Raw genomic sequence first — 21,932 nt, 5'->3', positions numbered from 1 at the left:
TTTCACACCCTCAGTATGGAAGGGCAAATGTCAGAAAACTCCTCGGTCTTTTATTTTCTGCCATTTCAATTTTTAGAGCTGCCGAACGGAGAGTATGGGAATTACCAAGCGAAGTGAGAGTAACCTAGGAGAAAAACAAAAGTTTTCCCTTTATCTGCAAGGTATGTGCTAGGTTTGTACCAGTTTTTGAACATCTAGCGTCAAATCCGTGTTGCTGGCAAAAATATCAAAAATACAGGGTGGCCCAGACCTACCGTACCAGGCCTTTTTTTCGGTTAATTTGGGTCGCACGAAGTCCAGGATCGCGGAGATGAATAGGGAAACGACCCCAAGGAATCCGAATTTCATGGTCCCAGAGCCCCCCTGGCGCCCCTTGGGGGATAAAAGGGGGGTCCGTACTTCAAAAGTCAGGGTTAATGTCAAAATTTTGAAATTATTTCATCGGAATCAGAACGTACGGAAATTTTTAACTTGAATCGACACCAAGAAATCCAAAATCGGCCCATCCAGGTCCAAAATTGCGACCCCTAAAGGTGGGGGACAGAGCCCCCTTTCAAAAAAAATCAAGTTCGTTAAATTGACGTGGAGACTCGGAAAAAATGTGTATTCATAGGTAATCGACTCCAAGGAATCCAAATTTGAGGGTCCCATTGTCCTCAGACACTTCTCTGATGGGGCACAGGGGTAACCTCCACACCGGTTAAACCGTAAAAAAGGTATGAATCTATCTCCTTGAAATTTTCAGGAACCGCAGGTGGAGTTGAGAACAAAATTATCGGAAAAATCGGAAGGAACATCTTTACAAATTTTCCAGAAAACTGGTGATTTGCCGTAAGAAATTTGGCAACGCCTGAATGTTCATACGGCGTTCTTCCTAAGCACGGCAGAGTTGCGATGGTCACAGAATCGTGTTTCGATGCTTGATTCTTGTAGATCAGCTAAAAATAATACCATCCAAACTCTCTACGTTCAATATTAGCCGAGATATCGCCTTTTAAAAAGCCGGATTTTGACGTCATCCACCGCGGTGGTGACACCCTTGGTTTCTTCCACCTCGCTTTTATCAGTCAGTGATGCACTGGTTACTCAGCGTGATACTTGGATGAAAGCAAGGTGAAAAAACCAAGGGTGTCACCACCGCGATGGATATGACATCAAAAACCTGTCTTTTCAAAGGGCGATATCTCTGTTAATATTGAACGTAGAAAGTTGCTGTTTGGACGGATCTTATTATTTTTAGCTGATCCACAAGAATTCAAGCATATAGCCACGATTTTGTGACCAATGCAACTGAACCATTTACCGGGAAAATTGTGAATATTGTCCCCCGAAATTTTCAGACGATTTTGCACGCAATTCAATGTAAATATCTGAAATTTTAAAGGAAAAATATGCATAAATGTCGTAAAAAATACATGCTTTATCAAGGGAAACTTGGCAACTCTCGAATTTTCGTGCAGCGTTCTTCCTTAGCACGGCAGAATTCAAGCCGAGCCGATTACAATCAAGAAATGCCTTGAAGGAGTGGATTCTAGATTTTTCCTGTGTGATTTATGTTGTTTCTGAGTCATTTAAACACTTGAATTCATATGTATATACGCCCGTGGCAAGGGTTCGTGACGACCCACACCTACGCAAAAAAGGAGGCACGATTGCAATGACAAATTTTTCGGGGGGGAGGGGGGGGGGTGTCTGGAGGTAAATGACATCTACGGCAAAGGGAGGAGAGGTCAAAGGTCGGGAAAAACGGGTTACGTGATTCATGGACGAACCCTCACTACTTTTCAGCGAAAAAAAGAAAAGTTGTGAAAAGAAGGAGATGAATTGGACGTATTTCTATCAAACGGAACTATGTGCATTATGACGTGAGCCCTGTAATGCGCATACGCTTATGGGTCTCAGGACTCATGTCTTAATGCACATAGTTCCGTTTGATAGAAATACGTCCAATTAATCCGGGAAATCAGAAGGTCAATGTTCAAAGTTCAATGAAGATATTTTCTTTTGTGAGCTTGAGCCGCTTTCACCTGGGAAACCCAAAAAGGTAGGGATATTTTGGAAATCGAAGCCACTCTTTTGTTTTCGAGAAGAACGAGGAAAAAGTTTGAGACCTCGAAGGCTCGGGACTTTCGGTACTTTTGGTCAGTCGAAGTCGCGCAGCCGTAGGGGTTGAGCTTGAGCTCAACCCCTAGGAGGATAATCAAATCGGAAGTATATTTTATCGGAAATATATTCATCTCGGGACCGCGTGTGATAGTCGTGTGCTTCAAGTGTATTACCATCAGTGTAGTTTCGTATTCGGTACTTTAGTTTCGTGTTCGGTACTTTAGTTTCGTGTTCGGTACTTTATTTTCGTGTTCGGTACTTTATTATTAAAATTTTTCTCAGTGAATTATTCCGTGAATATAGAAGGTGCAGTGAATAGTTGAGCAGCCTTACTTTCCGAAAGTTTTCTATCCGCCGAAAGTTTTCGTCAGCGAGCCTCTACTTTTTCTGTCTAGTGTAATAGTTTGCCGTGTTTTACAATAAGAGGAAGTAGTATTTGTCACTCGTGTCGGTTGTTATCGTGCGCATTTTCGGTAGTGACTTTTCATCGATATTTTTGTGAAATTTGATTTGAGAATATAGTTTCGGAAGTCATTTTGCTCACGTATATTCCTCAGCGTTGATTCGGTAAGGCGCTTGATGTCATCAACAAAATGGTTTTTTTCTTTCATTTTTTCTTTTTTTACGAGAGAAGTGTGGTACATTTAATATCGATGACTTAAGTGTGAAACCACGTATTTCCAGTAAACTTTATGCTACCATTTTATTTTTTCGAGGAAAATCAAGTCGACTGTTGGGCTTGATATCTTTACAAAACACTGGAAAAAAACCACATTGCATTTAGAGTCCAGACTCTTGAAAACATCGACAAGAAAAAATACTTTGATTCAATCGGATTTTTGCTTGAATCAAAACGAAATCCGCTGAAATTAAGAGGCTTGGTTCTTGATCTAAGCTAGATTTGATTGAATCAAGACTACTTTTTCTTGTCGATGTTTTTAAGAGTCTCGACTCTAGATCCAATGTGTTTTCTTTCCAGTGAATATTTTGCTAATAGTAGAGAGGAAAAATCGAGGTAGTTTTCGAGGAATAAGTTGACTAGTTTTACCAAGAAAAAATAAAGTGTGGCAGGAGGTCCGGGACGTCACAGACGGAGATAGGTGGTTTCGCACTTCGGCCAACCATATTTAATTTGAGAATCCCTGTGGGCTATAATCTTTTTTTCACAATCAGTCGAGTTATCGAGGTTATTCTGCGTATTGAAATGTGTTGCAATTTTTTGCAGTTGCGAATTACGTAACTTCTTCATAAATCGATGGCCAAAGAGGGAAAACCATACATTTCTATTGTGGTGTTATAAAATTTCCACCTTTGTTTAATTTTTTCAGGAGAAACAAGCAAACTTCATGGCTTGAAATTAATACAAAGTATTCTGCAAGCAGAGAAGAAAGATCACGGAAATTTTAAGTTTTAAAGAATTTAGGTAGACCAGTTTCCCCGAGAAAAAATGAAGTATGACAGAAAATCTGTTGAATAGCAGACGGAAACGCGTGGTTCTACACTTAAGGTGATTCGATGGACGCCATATTTTGTGTCAGAACGGCATGCGATACATCGCATCAATTGGTTCCATTTTTTCAGCTACTCGTCATTTTTCTCCAATTTTGAGATCGCAATTCTGTTGTCAGGAGACTAAATCACTCACTTACCAATTTTAACAAAGAAATTCATCGCAATAAAGGCGTGGTTTTTTTAGAGAGAAAATATCAGCATTCGAGGCTGATTTCGATATCAGTATCGAATGCGATATTTTCTCTCTGAAAAAACCACATCTTCAATACGTTGAATTTCTTTGTTAAAATTGATAAGTGAGTGCTTTAGTCTCCTGACAACAGAATTGAGATCTCAAAATTGGAGAGGAATGACGAGAAGCTGAAAAAATGGAACCAATGGATTCGATATATCGCATGCCTTTCTGACACTAAATATGGCGTCCATCAAATCTCCTTAAGTCGTCGATATGAAAATGTTTAATCGTTGAAAATTGGTTATTATTGAATACATTATGTGAGAATATTATAATTTTGTGGTAAAAAAAGCAGTGTTATTCCATTATTTTTCAACATTATTTCAATTTATTTGTTAAGCTGTTCCATATACTAGACAATGTGCAACAATGCGTTATGTTGAATTTATCTCTAAAAGGGTTTAATTTCTTTCTTTGCAGGCAACATTCGAGAAGGGGATGAACGAGGATGGAAATCTTCACCCTCCGCATCAGAGCTGTTCCTGACCTTGCAGATCATCGCTTCTTCACGGTAAGATCTCTCAAGCTTGATCCTATTTCGAAAATTAAGGTGATTCGATGAACGCCATATTTTGTGACAGAACGGCATGCGATATATAGCATCGATTAGTTCCATTTTTACGGCGACTCGTCATTTTTCTCGAATTTTGAGATCGCAATTCTGTTGTCAGAAGACTAAATAATTCACTTACCAATTTTGATGAACAAATTCAAAGTATTAAAGGCGTGAGGAAAATAGAGGAAAAATGCTGCATTCGAATGGGATATTTTGTCTCATAAAAAAACCCACGACTTCATTACGATGAATTTGTTTGTCAAAATTTTGGTAGGTAAATTCTTTAGTCTCCTGACGACAGAATTGCGATCTCAAAATTCGAGAAAAATGACGAGTAGCTGAAAAAATGAAACCAATTGACGCGATATTTCGCATGTCGTTCTGGCACAAAATATGGCGTTCATTGAATCACCTCAACTTCTAATGAATCGGTTACTGTCAATAATTTCAATTTTTGAAATGGGCTGCTAAAATATTTGAGGGGCTTGGAGGACAAGGCGCATAAGTGTAGTTTTTGAAAAAGTTGAGATTTTAATGATTTCAAGTAAAACTAGTCTTAGTGCATATTTTGTGAAAAATTCCCTCTCAAATTTCAATTTTTAAGCTTTAAAAAGTCAGTTTTAACTTTCATTCCGCCATAAGGATCCATGTAATTTCGAGACTTCAAACACATATTTCTCCAGGTAGCAAAAACTGCACTTACGCGCTTTGTCCTACAAGCCTCTCATTCTTCCTCAACGCTGATCATCGCCGCTGTCATCATTCAGGCGATTTTAGGTAAAATCAACTTAAGGTGATTCGATGGACGCCATATTTTGAGTCAGAATGGCATGCGATATATCGCATCAGATTTTTTCAGCTACTCGTCATTTTACTCCAATTTTGAGATCGCAATTCTGTTGTCAGGAGACTAAAGCACTTACTTACCAATTTTAACAATGAAATTCAACGTAACAAAGGCGTGGTTTTTTTAGAGAGAAAACATCGCATTCGATACTGATATCGAAAGTGCACTCGAATGCGATATTTTCTCTCTAAAAAAACCACGCCTTTATTACGTTGAATTTCATTGTTAAAATTGGTAAGCGAGTGCTCTAGTCTCCTGACAACAGAATTGAGATCTCAAAATTCGAGAAAAATGACGAGTAGCTGAAAAAATGAAACTAATCGACGCGATATTTCGCATGTCGTTCTGGCACAAAATATGGCGTTCATCGAATCACCTCAACTTCTAATGAATCGGTTACCGTCAATAATTTCAATTTTTGAAATGGGCTGCTAAAATATTTGAGGGGCTTGGAGGACAAGGCGCATAAGTGCAGTTTTGTAAAAAGTTCAGATTTTAATGATTTCAAGTAAAACTAGTCTTGGTGCATATTTTGTGAAAAATTCCCTCTCAATTTTCAATTTTTAAGCTTCAAAAAGTCAGTTTGAACTTTCTTTCTGCTATAAGGATCCATGTAATCCAAAACTTCAAACACATATTTCTCGAGGTAGCAAAAACTGCACTTACGCGCTTTGTCCTACAAGCCCCTTGTTCTTCCTCAACGCTGATCATCGCCGCTGTCATCATTCGGGCGATTTTAGGTAGAATCAACTTAACTACATTTCGTCGCTCCTCTGACGTAAGGGCGTAACTTGATTTCTACGTGACCCCTGTGCTCCGTATAACTCTATGCTTTCTAAGGCTCATGCAAAAATCTAGATACGCCCTTACGTCAGAGGAGCGACGATTTGACGGTGCTTAGTTTTTCCTGAAGTTCTGTTTCCGTAATACTGCAGAACTACGGAACATAATGCCTTGAAACTGTCTTATTTTTCCAAGATTCTGCAGAATAAACTATTCACTGAATTCGCTACGACAGGATTCAGCTTCATTTTTTGTCATTTCCCGGACGAAGAAACGTAACTCCATTCCAAGGTTGTCAAATTGATTCAAAGAATTCAATTTTTCACAAACACGAGAAAGCGAAATCTTTATCCAAAATTTATTTTCGTTTTTCATGAGATCAGCGGAAAAATCAGTGAAATGTACAATTAATACCTAACATTTTCCTTTACAAATTCAAATTTACGAGGCGAAATCTGGCAACAATGAAATGGACCACATTTTGCAAAAAGGAACCACTATTTCTGGCTCATTTTAGAAACAACGTATATGCCATTGGTTTCCCTGTGCAGAACGGTGGTTTTATGGAAGAGTCAGAAATAGTGGTTCCTTATTGCAAAATGTAATCCAAATGTAGTTATGTTCTTTCGTGGGAGGTAACGACGAATTGGACTGCATTTTGCAATTTGGAACTATAAATTCTGGCTCATCTGAAAAAAAACACTTATGTGCATAGGGATACTAATGGCACATGCGTTTTTTTTTAAACCGGGCCAGAATTTATAGTTCCAAATTGCAAAATGCAGTCCAATTGAGGGAGGAAAATAGATTAAAAAGCCTCCCAATGAGTGGCCCCGTTTCGTCGCTCCTCTGACGAAAGGGCGAATCTCAATTTCCTCGTGAGCCCTGGGTCACATTCAAATCCATGCTTTCTGCGGTTCATGTGAAAAGTGAGATACGTCCTTATGTCAGAGGAGCGACCTTTTTTGAAACCCGGGGATTTCATTCGTACGTGACCGAAATGAAACCTTATGATGAGACAAGCCTCCGGTAAAAATTTTAGCTTGAGGATACGTTTGGTTTTGGACAGTGGCGTGGCGTGAATTGCGATGTATCGATTCTCATGCCATTTAAAGCTATGGTAAAGAATCGATTATTAAGGTGTTCGCTGCGAACACCCTGTCTATCGATCCTTTTTCATAGGTTTAAATGGCATGACAATCGATATATCGCAATTCACGCCACGCCATTGGTTTTGGAGCTACAGCGTTGCAAAGTTTGCATGTTTGAGTCTTAAAAATCTTCATATTTTTGAAGAATTTCTTCCAAAAGCCAATTTCAAAGTAATGTAAGTAACAAGTAATGTAAGTTTCAAGTAAACATGACGCGTAACTGAAAAATTATAAGAAAATCCGTAGTAAAAGTTTCAAATTGTGGATGAGCCGTTAATAGCAGTACAACGTTGCAAAAATTACATTCTTGCCCTTTAAAAATACCCATTTTTTATAGTTTTGTATATTGTAGCAGTATTTGAGACATAAAATATACAATTAGAGATACTCGCAGACTCACAGTAAAATTTATATCAGTATACGATAATTTTAGGCAATGCAGCGTTGCAAAGTTTAGACGTATAGCATAGATTTAATCAGTATACGATAATTTTGGGCAATACAGCGTTGTCAAGTTTACATCTTTCATCTATGAAAATGTCTACTTTTTCTTGTTATTGTATTGGAGACAAGATACAATATGAGTTAATGGTTAATAGTGTGAAGCGAAATGTGGAGGCTTTATGTTGATCCTGGGTGACAATTGCATTAAAATAACATCGTTGCAAATTTTATCTGCTTTTCTTTTAACATTCGATTGTATAAAATTAGTTAAAAGTAAGGATACTTCCAATAGTTATTTTACTTTAAAATGTAATTCCAGAGGATTTTTGGAATACAATGGATGATTCAGCATCAGCGTTGCTTTCAAGATCTGAAATATTCTGCCTAGACTTAGTTGCAAATTCAACCTTTTTTAGGTGTAATGAAGAAACTAACATAGAATATGGAGGCGTTTGGGTTTTTTTAAGTAGAAATAAATCTTGATATAGACGATACATTCATTATGCCTTAAAAAACTGAGTATGTTGAACGTAAGAATGGAAGATTTTGAAAATATTAAAGAAATAAAAGGAAAAAAAAAAAGGAAAAAAAATGTAAAGTAAATTAAATGAACGAAAAATAATAAATACACCAACAAAACAATAAAATATAATTTAAAACCTAAATAGAATATTTAAATCACTGTTGCGTTAATGTATAAAAAACCCAGACGCCTCCTTAAGAGAGAATTTTAAAATTATTTAAATATGACTTTTGGAGGTGAAAGTTTAAAATTGGCATCATGTTGAGGCGTTTTCTATAGATTTGAAGGCAAGACAGGACTGATACTGAAGCATCACATGAATAAAATATTTTGAAGGAAGAAGATAAAAAACTATAAAAAATACAAAAATAAAAAAAAATGAAAAATAATGTACGGTAGAAAGTCATATAAAATGAAAGAAAAAAATGTCAATGTAAATAAAAAAATAAGCAAAATCAAATAACTACTGGAAGCATCTTTATTTTAAAATCGTCTATTATTTATTGCTTGGAGAGAATTGTGAATAAACTTGGCGAAAGTATTATTGCAAAAACCAATTGTCACTTGGAACAGACATCAGACCTTGATATTTTGGCTTGATATGAGGGATGATACCCATTGATTTTATCTTAAACTGGAAAAAAAATTTAAAAAAAATCATATTTCGTTGAGTTCAAAATTGTAAGCTTGGCAACGCTGTATCACTACAAATCAATCTTACATCTGCAGATAACGTTAAATGGTTTATTTCATAAAAAAAAACAAAAAAAACAAAAAAAAACAAACAAACACTGAACTTAAAAATAAAAACATTTTTAAAGCTTATATACATAAACTTTGCAACGCTGTATCGTTAAATCTATACTTACACTCGCGGTAAAACTTTTACACAAGACTAATCTTATCATAGAATTTCAGCTAAACCACATTATCATACCTTTAGGTGGTCAATAAGTTCGTTTTTTAATTAAAAAACGGAACAAAATGAGCATTTTTATAGGTCTGTGATGTCAAGTTTGCAACGTTGTATCAACAGAATTAACAGCATTAACGTAGAAAAATTATTTATTATTAACGTATTTTTTTAGAAAAATGTACACTGACTGTTGATAAAATGTCTTAAAATATCATGAAACATCCAATGACAGTTGTTTACAGAAAGTAAGATACTTGATAATACGATAATCTTTAAAGCTTAAATATGGAAACTTGTCAACGCTGTATTTCTAAAACCAGACGTATCCTCAAGCTAAGATTTTTACTGGAGACATGGGTCATCATAGAGCAAAGTAACAATATGTAACAATTTTGGATGATTATTCATGAATTTCCAGAGTGCCTCGTGTCTTTGGAAGAATTTTTGACGAGCCGGGGTCTAAAAGTGCGTCGTGGTGGAAATTAACTGTTAAACCTTGTTAGGTTATCGACTGCTTTACTTCCTTCTTGCCTTCAATCTGGTGAAGATTGAGCAGAGAGCGCCGAGAGCGGTCTGAGTCAACGTTACTTAATTTGAACTAAATTTTGCAATTCGGAGCTACAATTTCTGGCTCATCTATAAAAACACTTATGTGCATATGATACTATGGGTACTTACGTTGTTTCTAAACTTGAGACACAAATTTTAGTGCTCAATTGCAAAATGCAGTCCATTTGTGTGTGGATCTGTGTAAAAAGAGCTTCTCCTCCGGGAGAAAATTGTTCTTAACTTTTTGCGAACACATGAACAACATTTTTCTACAACCTAGGAATTTTTGTCTTCAAGCTTCACGACAGTTTTTGAGATTTAGGATCAAATTTCCTGAGTAAAGGAATTTTGTCCCCAGAAAGATAGGTCTCCTCTTACAGATCTGGTCACTAGTAAAAGGGGCCCGGCATATTGTTATGAAAGGTAGCTTCCACATGAATAATAAGTTTTCCTCCGCTCCAATAGCCTCCAGACTCATTTGGACCACATTTTGCAATTGGGAACTATAATTTCTGACTCAGTTTAGAAATAACTTATGAGCCATTAGTTTCCCGATGCACAAAAGTGTTTTTAAGGATGAGCCAGAAATTTTAGTTCCTAATTGCAAAATGTAGTCCATTTAACCCTCGTCTGTCACATATAAGTAGAACTGACCAGACGTTTAAATGTAAAACTTGTCTCCCGTACGAAGGAATGTAACTCCATTCCAAGGTCACCAAATTGACTCAAACAATTAATTTATTTTACAAAGTTATGCCTGTGCAATTTTCAGGCACAACTTTGTAAAACAAATTAATGAAAATGTGCCTGTGTAATTTTTATTTTAATTTTGCATGAAATCTCGGGGAAAATTATCAATGAAATTTCCAGTTAGGAAAGTTCAAGATCCTCCTACTTAATATGCAATTTGCGAGGGGACATTTGGCAACATTGAAATGAAGTTACGTTCTTTCACGCGGGAAACGATGAGCTCTCTTAAGTTTAGTTTTACTGTGCCGAGGCAAGTGAACCACCAAAACTTTCATTATTGCTATACTAGAGGTTGTTTTGCAAAACGAAAAAAATTCCGCCTGAGGTTACTGTTTTACGACTAATATTTATAATCCGTCTTGGTCAATTTTGCTCTTTCAATGACAATTTGTATTGAAAGTGTTGATTTACAACATTATGGTAGTAGTTTTTGTGTAATTTTTGGTTTGTTGGGTAGCCAGTGCTATGGGTTAAAATAAACTGTTAACTCACGTTAACTTGAAATTCAGGAACTTAATAGTCGAAGCTTTTCGGCCTCAGCCGTCGTCAGGACTTAGCAAAAAACACAGTTTGAGACAATAAATGATTAATTTTGATTAATATCAGTTCATACATATGATGAACGAGTGTGTTTCGGTGTAGTTGTGTTTCATTGAGTTTCTTATTGATTCAACGTTATTTCTACCGGAATAAATGATGAAAAATGGACGGCTCGTGCAGTGGCGTGGCGTGCTTTGCGATATATCGGTTTATCGGCCATTTAAACCTATGGAAAAGGATCGATAAACAGGGTGTTCGTAGCGAACACCTTAATAATCGATTTTTTACCATGGATTTAAATGGCATAACAATCGATATATCGCAATTCACGCCACGCCACTGGGATCGCGAGTTCTTCTGTCCTCAGGACTTTTGTCTAGGAATGAGATTCTTGATTATAAATAAGATGTTCAACATTTTTCTATTGCTCACCATTTTGAGACTTTTCCTAACTTCGAATGAAGTGACCGAATCACTTCCTTCGTCAATTCTCTGTCTCGGTGACGGAGTATGCGTTTGTCTTCTGAAGCACTGTCAGAAGTCTATTACTGGCTACTAGATTCCCTGGGGATCAAATAGACTATATTCTACGATAAAAAAAACTACTATTTACGGCTCATTCGTGAAAGTACCTCTTCGTATAAGGTAAAATCAAAGTTTGAGGAGAGGGAGAATAATAAAAAGAGGAGGAAGAAGAAGATAAGAGAAAGAACAGGAAGAAAAGAGAGAAGAGAGGAGAGAAAAGAAGAGACATGGGAGATGAAGAAGAGAAGAATAGAGAGAACATAAAAGAGAATAAAACAGTGAAAGCACACAGTATAACAGTGAGAGGGAAATTGAGAAGGAAATTGAGAAGGAAAGCGCGAGAAGGAAAGCGAGAAGGAAAGCGCGAGAAGGAAAGCGAGAAGGAAATTGAGAGGGAAAGCGAGAAGGAGAGCGAGAAGGAAAGAGAGGAAAGCGAGAAGGAAAGTGAGAAGGAAAGCGAGAAGGAAAGCGAGAAGGAAAGCGAGAAGGAAAGCGAGAAGGAAAGCAGAGGAAAGCGAGAGAAAAGCGAGAAGAAAAGTGAGAAGAAAATCGAGAGGAAAAGCGAGAGGAAACGTGAGAAGAGAGAGAAAAGGGTCTGGTGCCGGAGCCTCCTCGTGGTGGACCTGGGGCGGGTCTCTGACCCGTGCCAAACGCCGGCAAACCTGTTGTGATTCTGCACCCTCCCTCGCCTCTGGTTGTTAGCCCATATCTCTTCACACATCGTAACGAGCAATTTAGGATCAAGCGCATCCTTGGTACGTTATTACCTTGGTTGTTAGCCCATATCCCTAATACGCTCGGGCATGGATCAACCACTTCCTCGGTGCCCTGCTTCGCGCGCAGCAGGGCTGTTTACACCTTGGATGTTAGGCCATATCCATTGCAGCCTTGGATCAAGCGGAACCTTGGTACGTTATTACCTTGGTTGTTAGCCCATATCCCTGGCTTACGGAAGAGATCAAGCGGAACCTTAGGAACATGAGGGGAACGATGATCTTCAGAGGACCACTGATAGTAGTTAGGCCATATCCTTGAACCGCGAGGTGCAAGGATCAACCGGTACACAGTGGTCTGAAAATCCCGATCTGTGACCGACTTTGCGCGATTCGTCAGTGACCAATTGCAGGGGTGACCGATCGAAGCCTGGCAATCCTGTACTGGTCAACCTCCGGTATCTGCCGATGCTTGCGCATTAAGTCTAAAGCCGTCATCCCCCCCGGGACACTTTAGACCAGGCAAAGTCGGAACCGGAGGGTCGGACGCCTCTCAAACGGGCTGGTGGTTGGGGCGATGTTGCAGATTGAAGTAGGTTTTGATGCAGGAGAGCCGAATACTTCACGAGAGTTCCGGGGCCTCGTGGCTCAGGGTATTCTGTTCTCCTGGGCCGAACAAGCCGGACAAAGTTTCAGCAATCTCTATCTCTGTAGAGAGTATCCAGCTACGAGTTTGTTGTCTCACTGCTGGATCGCACGGTGGTAGAGGAGTTCCCTGCATTCGGTCATTGGCGAATTGTTCACTGTTGTGAGTGAGGGTGCGCCCAGAACGCCAACCCAACTCTTCATGGCATGAGATCTTTAATAATTATTAAATTTTAAAAAAAATTTAAAAATAAGGTTATCCTTATTAAATCTCACTAACAACAAAGGCATGAGCCCCATGCCTTTGTCTTTTAAATTTCTTCTCCATTTTTCAAAATTTCTTCTCCATTTTTTCAAAATTTCTTCAAAATTTTGAATTTCAAATTAACGTATGCCATGGGAGTTGTAAGTTGGACGGTGGAAGCGTGCCGTCTGATGTCGGTTCCTCCTCGTGGTGGACGGTGGAAACGAGGGTTTTACCCTCGGCTAAACGCCGACAAAATTGGTGCTAGTTTTGGTAGTAATACACAGGGATCGATACTTCAGTCTATTTGATGTTTCATGACCCCTGGTAGCACCTTTTTCAGATGAATACATCTTTGACTTATAATTTTTGACCATTCTCACGATTTCTATAATATATTTCAGGAGACAAATAATTATATGCCTAGAAAAAACACAGATGATTAACAAATAAAATATCAGAACACATGAATTAGAGCATCTTAGCTTTTTAATCAATACGATTTTGATTTTGGGGCTAAAATGCTCCTTTCTCAAATATAAATTTAAAAATTTAGAGGTTTTGTAATGACGAGCGTCCAAAGATTTGCCATTGATTTTGCGTAGAAATAATTTATCAATTGATCGAGATTTAATCCGTTATAGAAGAGGAGGAAGAGAAAGATAAAGTAGTAGAGAAAGAGGAGCAGAAAAAAAAGAGAGAAGAAAAGAAGGTAAGGAAAATGAAGGAGGAGAGAGAGGAGAAAAATGAGGAGAAAGGTGAGACCGAACCGAGGGACTTAAAATGCACAATCTGATCCAGCCGCATGCGCTCTCTTCATTGAAATAAGACGTAGAGACCAAAAACAATATTATTATTTTTTCAAAATAATATTCCTCGGAGTTTTTCACAGCGGCTCGATTTAAAATCCAATATTCTTAACTTTTTGGTCAACATCATTGTACAAGCCTTGTATTACAAGCCATTATGAGTGGCCTTGTACTACAAGGCGACTCATAATGAATACAGAAGAGCGCCTTCAAATCAATCCGTAAACAAAAAATGCAATTGCATCCGTAATGCAAAATTCTGATACCACTATTCGAGCGTCACGGCAGTCATTTTGCATACCCGGCCACTTGAAGGCGAATCATTGACTTCACCCACCTGGCCGCTAAGGAGCCAAAGCCGGGGGCCGCCCACCTGGCATCTAAGGAGCCAAAGCCGGGGGCCGCCCACCTGACCCCTAAGGAGCCACAGCCGGAAGCTACCCACCTGGCAACTAAGGAGCCAAAGCCGGGGGCCGCCCACCTGGCATCTAAGGAGCCAAAGCCGGGGGCCGCCCACCTGGCAACTAAGGAGCCACAGCCGGGGGCTGCCCACCTGGCAACTAAGGAGCCAAAGCCGGGGACCGCCCACCTGGCCCCTAAGGAGCGAGAACCAGGGGCCGCCCCCCTGACCCCCTCGGGTTCTACCCCCCCCCCCCCTTGGCATCCAAGGAGCCCAACCCGCGAAAATACCCATGTTGGTTATATTTTTCGCCCAAATTAAATTTACCGGACCGTCTCGCAGGGTGGCAACTAGGGACCTCTCTCAAACGAGAACATCACACTTTTGACCCTTGGAGGGTAGATGAAGTATTGTATGACCGATTGACTGCAATACAACTAACCGTTATGTGATGAACCGTCAGTTCACGATCGCATGGCCTAGAGAGTGAATAATGGACATGATCGCCTCTCGCCGCTAGTAACATTTATCTGTAAAGGAATGATACTGGAGGGCCCTCGAGTGATAAGCATTCAGGAACTTTTCAAACCCAGCGAATGCCCGAATATATATAAAAATACAGAACAGCTGATCAGCTTACGTATGCCGTAGGCGAGGAATACTGATAATGAGGAGAGCGGGTTGTGCGTGAGGCGCGCCGGCTTAAATGAAGGGGCCAGAACGAGATAAGTATTTCTGCACTTAAGCCCAAGATACGCGAAAAAAGTTCTATTGTTTCGGGTAACTTCCCGAATTTTTTCGATTATACATATAGTTTCGATTATAGCTGGCAGATAGCTATCTTCAACAACATGTTTATGCAGCTAACTCAAAACTGTCAAAAATCGAGATACTATTTCTGCACTTGCACCATCGATATGAACTGTATTTTGTGATTGGGAACTGCAATATCTGATTCTTCCGTAAAATCACGTATGTACATACGGACAAACCTGGCCAGAAATTGTGCCTCCTAATTGCAAAATGTAGTTCATATGACCAAACGAATGTTGTCGAATCTTTTGTAATACAGAGTGATTAATTGTTAAACCACCAGATTGCAGGGGCGCGTGTTCTAAGAGTCAAAATAAAACTTGCCTGTACTATGAAATGTCTTTCCAAAAGTGCTTTTTCAGGGCCGATCAGGGGGTCTACAGCACCCCAAAGCTCTGGGAAATCAATCTTTTTCCCTGCATTTTAGCGACGGTAATTCTTAGAATTAGGTACATGGAAATTGATATGCACCCATAATTTGATGCGCTGAATTCATTGGTGGACAACAGATCACCGTGCTGCAGTTCGTTCAACCGAACTTTTTTTCCAGTGCGAAATGGGTAGGAAAGAGGTCATTGAGTTCGGAAAAAGTCCTGGTACCAGAGCATACGAGAGAACCAACGGGAATTTTGGGACGTAATTTTTTTAAAATTATTTTTTGGGCGGGCGTATCTCTATTTCCACGTTAGCCCTTGAATGCATTAGCGAAGAGAGCACTAAGTGCATGCTGGGATGAGCCTCGAGACGCATAAAAGCATGTGCTGATCATGGCTCATACAGAAATCCACTTACTCCTCTCTTCGCTATCGCGGAAGAATTTAACTGCGTTTTGCTATCAGGAACTACAGTTTCTAACTCATTATAAAACCGACGTGTGGATGTGCTATTAGTTTCCCTACTACGCAAATGGATGACTTTATTGATGAATCAGAAATTGTAGTTACTTATTGCAAAATTTAGTTCAATTAAGTCTTACGTAAACACGCAGTTGAGCCGAGTGGCGTGGTGCGGTGGCGATTGCGGACGTGGCGTTTGCGGATTCTCATACATATTTTGATGGTGGCGATTGCGGACGGAGGGGTAGGCTTTAACATATGCTGCCCCCCCCCCCCCCCCTGCTTGCACTGTATACCAGATACTAGAGCCTACCCACCTAGCCACCCTAGCCCCCTGGCCTAGTGGCCTGGGCCACTAGATAAGGTACTGGATGGGGTGTATTCGTCTATGTAACTGTGTGTTTTCATTTTTCATCAATAATTTTTTTGACTTTCTGTAATTTTGGACTAGAATCCACAACATGATTTTAATCCTAAAAATGGACTGAAACTGACTATTTTTCAGTTTCGTGATTTCTGGTATGCCTTTTTTTTACAAATTCACTGTATGTTCACTGTTCACATGTTTTTATACTAAACCGAATCAATTTTCAGATTAAGGGAGTTGCGTGTGACTAAGAGTGTCGGCCACCCGTTTGCTATCGGGACTTTAGTAGGACGTCATTTTTCTCGACCGGGGGTGGCTACCGCCACTCTTGATATAATACAGATGTTTAATACTAATTTGTTTTTTCATTTCACATCTACGGAAAGGAATCCAGAGTCTATAAAAAATGAAAACACATAGGTACTTAGGTACACATAGGTACATTTTCAGGATTAAATCATGTTGTGGATTCTAGTCAAAAATTACTGAAAGTCAAAAAAATTATTGATGAAAAATGAAAACACATAGTTACATAGACGAATACACTCCATCCAGTATACCTTATCTAGTGGCCCATGCTTTTCTCTGGTATACAGTGCAAGCAGAGGCGGGGGGCAGCATATGTAAGTGCCTACCCCTCCGTCCGCAATCGCCACCATCAAAATATGAGAATCCGCAAACGGCACCGGATTCTGAGAATCCGCAATCGCCACCGCACCGAGTGGCGTGGCGTGCTTTGCGATGTATTAATTGAGACGTCATTTGAACCTATGGAAAAGATCGATAGACAGGGTGGTCGTAACAAACACCATAATAATCGATACTTTACAATAGCTTCAAATGGGATAATTTGGATAGTCGATTACAGCCTCGCCACTGGTTGAGCCCTGACTTCAGAGGGCCAAAAAATATGACATCTTTCTAGACTTGTGGTGCTTCTTCGGTATAATAACATGGTTTTGAAGAAAAGCAATGCACCGAACTAAAGGGACTTGATTTGAGAATAAACTATTAACGCAGCCCTAATTTCAGGAGCGAAAGAGTAGGACATAAAATAACTTTCAGTAGTTTACCACACTTTATTGTGCTAGTTTCATCATTGCACCTGAGAAATCTTCAAAGTGTATTAATTTAGGCTTGTGATGTTGCAGATTTCCTGTCCCATTTCATTTTTCTATGACGAATGATCATAGTTTATCTTCTAACTTCCGGGCGATTCATCGAAATTTCTCTTTGAAAATTTCGAGTTTTGACGTTAAAATTAGTTTACTCATAAAAAGAAGCGTGATATACCTCAAGAAAGGACGATTTCTTAAAGTATTCGAGAAACTCTACACATCATGATCAGATACCTAATTTTTTGCGATTTTGAAACGTTGTAACACATTTAAAAGAGGCATTTCTCGGAAAATTGCGAATGCTCCGGTTCAAATCAGTAATGGTTTACTTCATCGGCAAAAGTAAGTTGAGAGGGAAGAGAAACTTTCAAAGCTTCAGTTAGTGTCGCGTGCGACGGATTAATCGAGTTTCATTATGACGCCTCGAGCTAGGTTGGATGCAACTATTCGGACTTCATGAATGTCCATGTTGTTGCATACGCGCGGAGTTTAAGGCGTTTTGACTTCTGACACTTACCGCTTTATCAGCCAGCGGCGGAGCTGTTCGGTGGAGCAAGTCAATGAGAGGAAAAAGTATCAACACTGTAAAACCTCATATCGATGTTGATACGGATTGTAGAGGTTTTAGGAGTGGTTATACAGGGTGTCCCAGAGCACTCGTACCAGGCCTTTTTCTCGGTTGATTTAGGTCGGACGAAGTCGGGGACCGTGGAATTGAATAGGAAATTGATCCCAATGAATCCGAATCTCATGGTCCCAAAACCCCTCAGAGGGCTGATTGTTGAAATTGATAGACAAAGCTATAGACAAAGAAGACAAAAAGGATATGGAGGGATCCTATTGGTGCAAGCGAGTGGTTGCAATAGACAAATAAGGTAGGTAATAGACTAAATAACAGCAACCGTCGAGAGACCTGATAGTTAGTCCATCATTTTCTCCCTTAGTCGATAGGTACCATGCATTTCAACCAATAGGATCGCGCCATACTTCCTATGTCTTCTTTGTCTATTGCTTTGTCTATCAATTTCAATAATCAGTCCGCAGCCCCCCTTGGGGCACAATGTCCTCCAACTTTAAAAATTTTGCCTTCTCCGTTTACACCTTAAGGGAGGCTAGGAGGGCTTCGGGACCATAAAAATCGGATTCCTTGGGGTCAATTACCTGATACACCACCTCTATCCGGAGAAGCTGCGTCAATTTCTGACCAGATGGAATTTATGGAGGGGGCCTCTGCCCCCCACTTTAAGGGATAATTTTTGGGCGTAAAGTGGTTCGATTTTGAATTTTTAGGGGTCGATTTCACGTGAAGCTTTCCGTAATTTTCAATTCTAATGAAATCGAATCGAAATTCGATCGAGAACCCCGACTCTTAAGATCGTGACCCCCCCCCCCTTTACCCACAAGGGGGGCGTGGGGGTTTTGAGTCCATGAAATTCGGATTCCTTGGGATCAATTCCCTGTTCAACCCCGCGGTCCCCGACCTAAATCAACCGAGAAAAACGCCTGGTACGGGTGCTCTGGGATAGCCCGTATTGATTTTCTCGTAAAAATTTCCCTCGAGAGGCATCCCATTCGATATATGGTGTGATGAAAATAACATTCAAATTTTCAGTTTTGTCGAAAATTTAAGTCGAGCCTCTCTGAGAAGCTCGTTTCATTGAGCGGCGGTCTTTACTGCAAGGATCTAAAATTACGGAGTGCATGCAAAATCGGCGGATCCAGCAAATTGGCAACATTGTTTTTCTCCATTTAAACCTATGGAAATGTATCGATCGCCGAAGGGGCCAGGTGCTCCGGCAAAAATCGATTATTTAACATAGGTTTAAATGGAGAGAATCCGGCGTTGCCAAATTGCTGGCTCCGCCTCTGGCATTCAACTTTTCATTCATGCTCCGAAGACATTTATAATGCATGAATAGTTGCTCTACACATCGCGATATCCAAACTACAGCTTAAAAGATACTCACATCCTACGCCTAAGCTGCCGTGATAGCGAAGAGAGCCGTAAGTGCAAAAATGAAGTTCTGAGAAAACGGGCTCAGAAGCTTCTGACCGGAACATTTTATTGAGAGAAGCCCCCGTTCTTTGTCAAATTGCCCTTAATCGTCCGGAGGACTCCTAGAAATTGTATGAATGATTAAAAATTGGCTGATTTTATTTCCATTACATAAAATGGGTATTTTTCATTTTTATGCTAGGTTATTGTTAGGCAAGACAGCCGTAAGTGCTATCTTCTGCATGCTTTCGTTGCTGCGTTTCGGACGCACAACGAACACATTTTCAGGTTAGAAATTGGCAGAAGAGGGCGGCACTTTACTGGAAAGCACTGTTTGGCTCTCATGCACCTGCGGCTGTCTTGAAAAAAACTATGTCATTTTTTTGTGCACTTACGGAAAGCCGATGTATGAGAAAGATAAAACTCGTTTTCAATAAATTAGGATGAATTTTGCTGTTTTAGCTGTCTCAGTAATTTCATCTAAAAGAATTTAGTCGAATTTTGAAGAAAACTCGATTTCGAAAATTTTGCACTTACGGCTCTCTTCGATATCACGGCAGTGTGGGCAATTATTTGTGTTTGTCAGAGATATCTTTGTGGTATAAACAAAGAATTGAAAGCGCTCTGCCATTTTGGATCCTTGCAATGAGGCCCACCGTTAGCGACGCGCGGACGTGCCTCAGTGGCGTGGCGTGCTTTGCAATACATCGATTGATCTGCCATTTAAACCTATGGGAAAGTATCGATAAACAGGGTGTTCGCAGCGAACGCCTTAATTATCGATTATCTACCACAGCTTCAAATGAGGAAATATCGATGGATCGCAAAACACGCCACGCCACTGACGTGCCTCAACACTCAAAACGCCTTCACATTCGTGCGTATGCAACACGGACATCCATGGAGCCCAAATTGTTGAATCTGAGACCAAGCGGACAGAAAGCGCGGAACTATTCGAAGTCCGGAGTAAGTATGATGTGTGGTATCACGCGAAAATGAAGGTAAATCTTAGCTTTTCGTCTGTCCCACACGAGGGGCTTGGAAGACAAGTGGGATGAGTGCAGTTTTTAAAAAATTTGAGATATTAATCATTTCGACTAAAACCAGTCTTAAATTATATTCTGGAAATTTCGTACTAAAATCCAGTTTTTCAGCATCAAAATGTGAGCTTGAACTTTCTTACCGCCGTAGAGCTATAAGTAATTTTGAAACTTATTAAACACGTATTACTTGGAATAGCAAAAATTGCACTTGTCCCTATAATTCTTGACGTTCATGAATGTTCTACGCTCGTATCGTTCAATTCTGAAATCAAGCGAGCAATTATTTGAACTCCAGAGTGGGTATGTGGTATGACGCAAAAGTGAAAGGCACATATTCGCTTTTCGCATGTCTCAAATAACTGACGTTTATAAATGCAGCCATGTTCGTGGAAAAGTACATCATTTTCATATTTCTACAAAACTGCTGGAAAAATCACGTATTTGCCGTAATATTGAGATAAAAAATATGCAATTTCTCACTTTATTGCAAAATGGCGATATTGAGATGAAAAACGCGTACTTCTCAGTTTTTCATGTAAAACCACTGGAGAAATTGCTCATTTACCGCGGTTCTGAGTGCTGAGATGAAAAACGCGTAATTCTCAGTTTTTCATGTAAAACCACTGGAAAAATTGCTCATTTGCCACGATTCAGAGTGCTAAGATGAAAAACTAACTAACATATTATCGTTTATATTTTACATTAGTTACGGGAATTATGAAGTGCCCGATCACAAGAACCACAATATTCTACTATTTTACTATTCTAATTCCAACGATTAAAGTGCGCGCGCGCCGTGCTGTGCGCGCAATGCGTTAAGTATTCCTTCAGCCTAGTAGGCGCTAATATGCGGTCCACGCCAACTGACCGACTGCGCTGCATTTGACGCAATGCGAGAAGTATCCATACAGTCTTTTAGGCGCTAATGAGCGGTTCAAAACGACCGCTCTGATTGGCGCAATGCGTGAAGTATTCCTACTGTCTTGCAGACGCTAACATGCGTTTAACGCCGGCCGCACTGTGTTCGGCGCGAATATTCGGACTCGCGTTAAAAAATTACGGCATCGAATAATTGGACCACATTTTGCAATAGGGAACCACTATTTCTGACTAATTTTAGAAACAGCATATGCCATCGATTTCCCTATGCAGAAGGGTGCTTTTATGGAAGAGCTAGAGATAGTGGTTCCTTATTGCAAAATGCAATCCAATTAGGCTTTTGATACCTATGTTGTGTTTCGACGCCGTATGAGCATTCCAACGTTGCCTCGTTTCTCCCAATAAAATATTTTTCCGGGAAAAGGTAGGAAAAGTTCTCTACATTCACTTTTTTAGATTGAATTGGCCATTAAACAAGGTATAACAATTAAAGCACTGTTGATACAAGATTCTTCACCAGAATTTCACGTAAAACACGATTCGCGCAACGAAAACTACTGAAATTAACTCCTAGTTACGGGAAATTTGAATTGCCTGGTCACAAAAAAAAACACAAAAAAAATAGGTACCCT

The 21,932-nt window shown here is 39.7% G+C and overlaps 1 long non-coding RNA gene across 1 annotated transcript; it reads left to right on the top strand.

The window, feature by feature from the left end:
* Positions 1 to 721: 721 nt before the first annotated feature.
* Positions 722 to 5,648, top strand: LOC109043388 (uncharacterized). The gene is made up of 2 exons (XR_002010189.2): positions 722 to 2,673; positions 4,274 to 5,648. It is a non-coding gene; the product is annotated as an uncharacterized lncRNA (long non-coding RNA).
* The last annotated feature ends 16,284 nt before the right edge of the window (positions 5,649 to 21,932 follow it).

Source organism: Bemisia tabaci, unplaced genomic scaffold (genome assembly GCF_918797505.1).
Source record: "Bemisia tabaci unplaced genomic scaffold, PGI_BMITA_v3".
Lineage (NCBI taxonomy): Eukaryota > Metazoa > Arthropoda > Insecta > Hemiptera > Aleyrodidae > Bemisia > Bemisia tabaci.
Note: the sequence above shows the minus strand (reverse complement) of the source record. Positions and strands in the feature narration are given on the sequence as shown.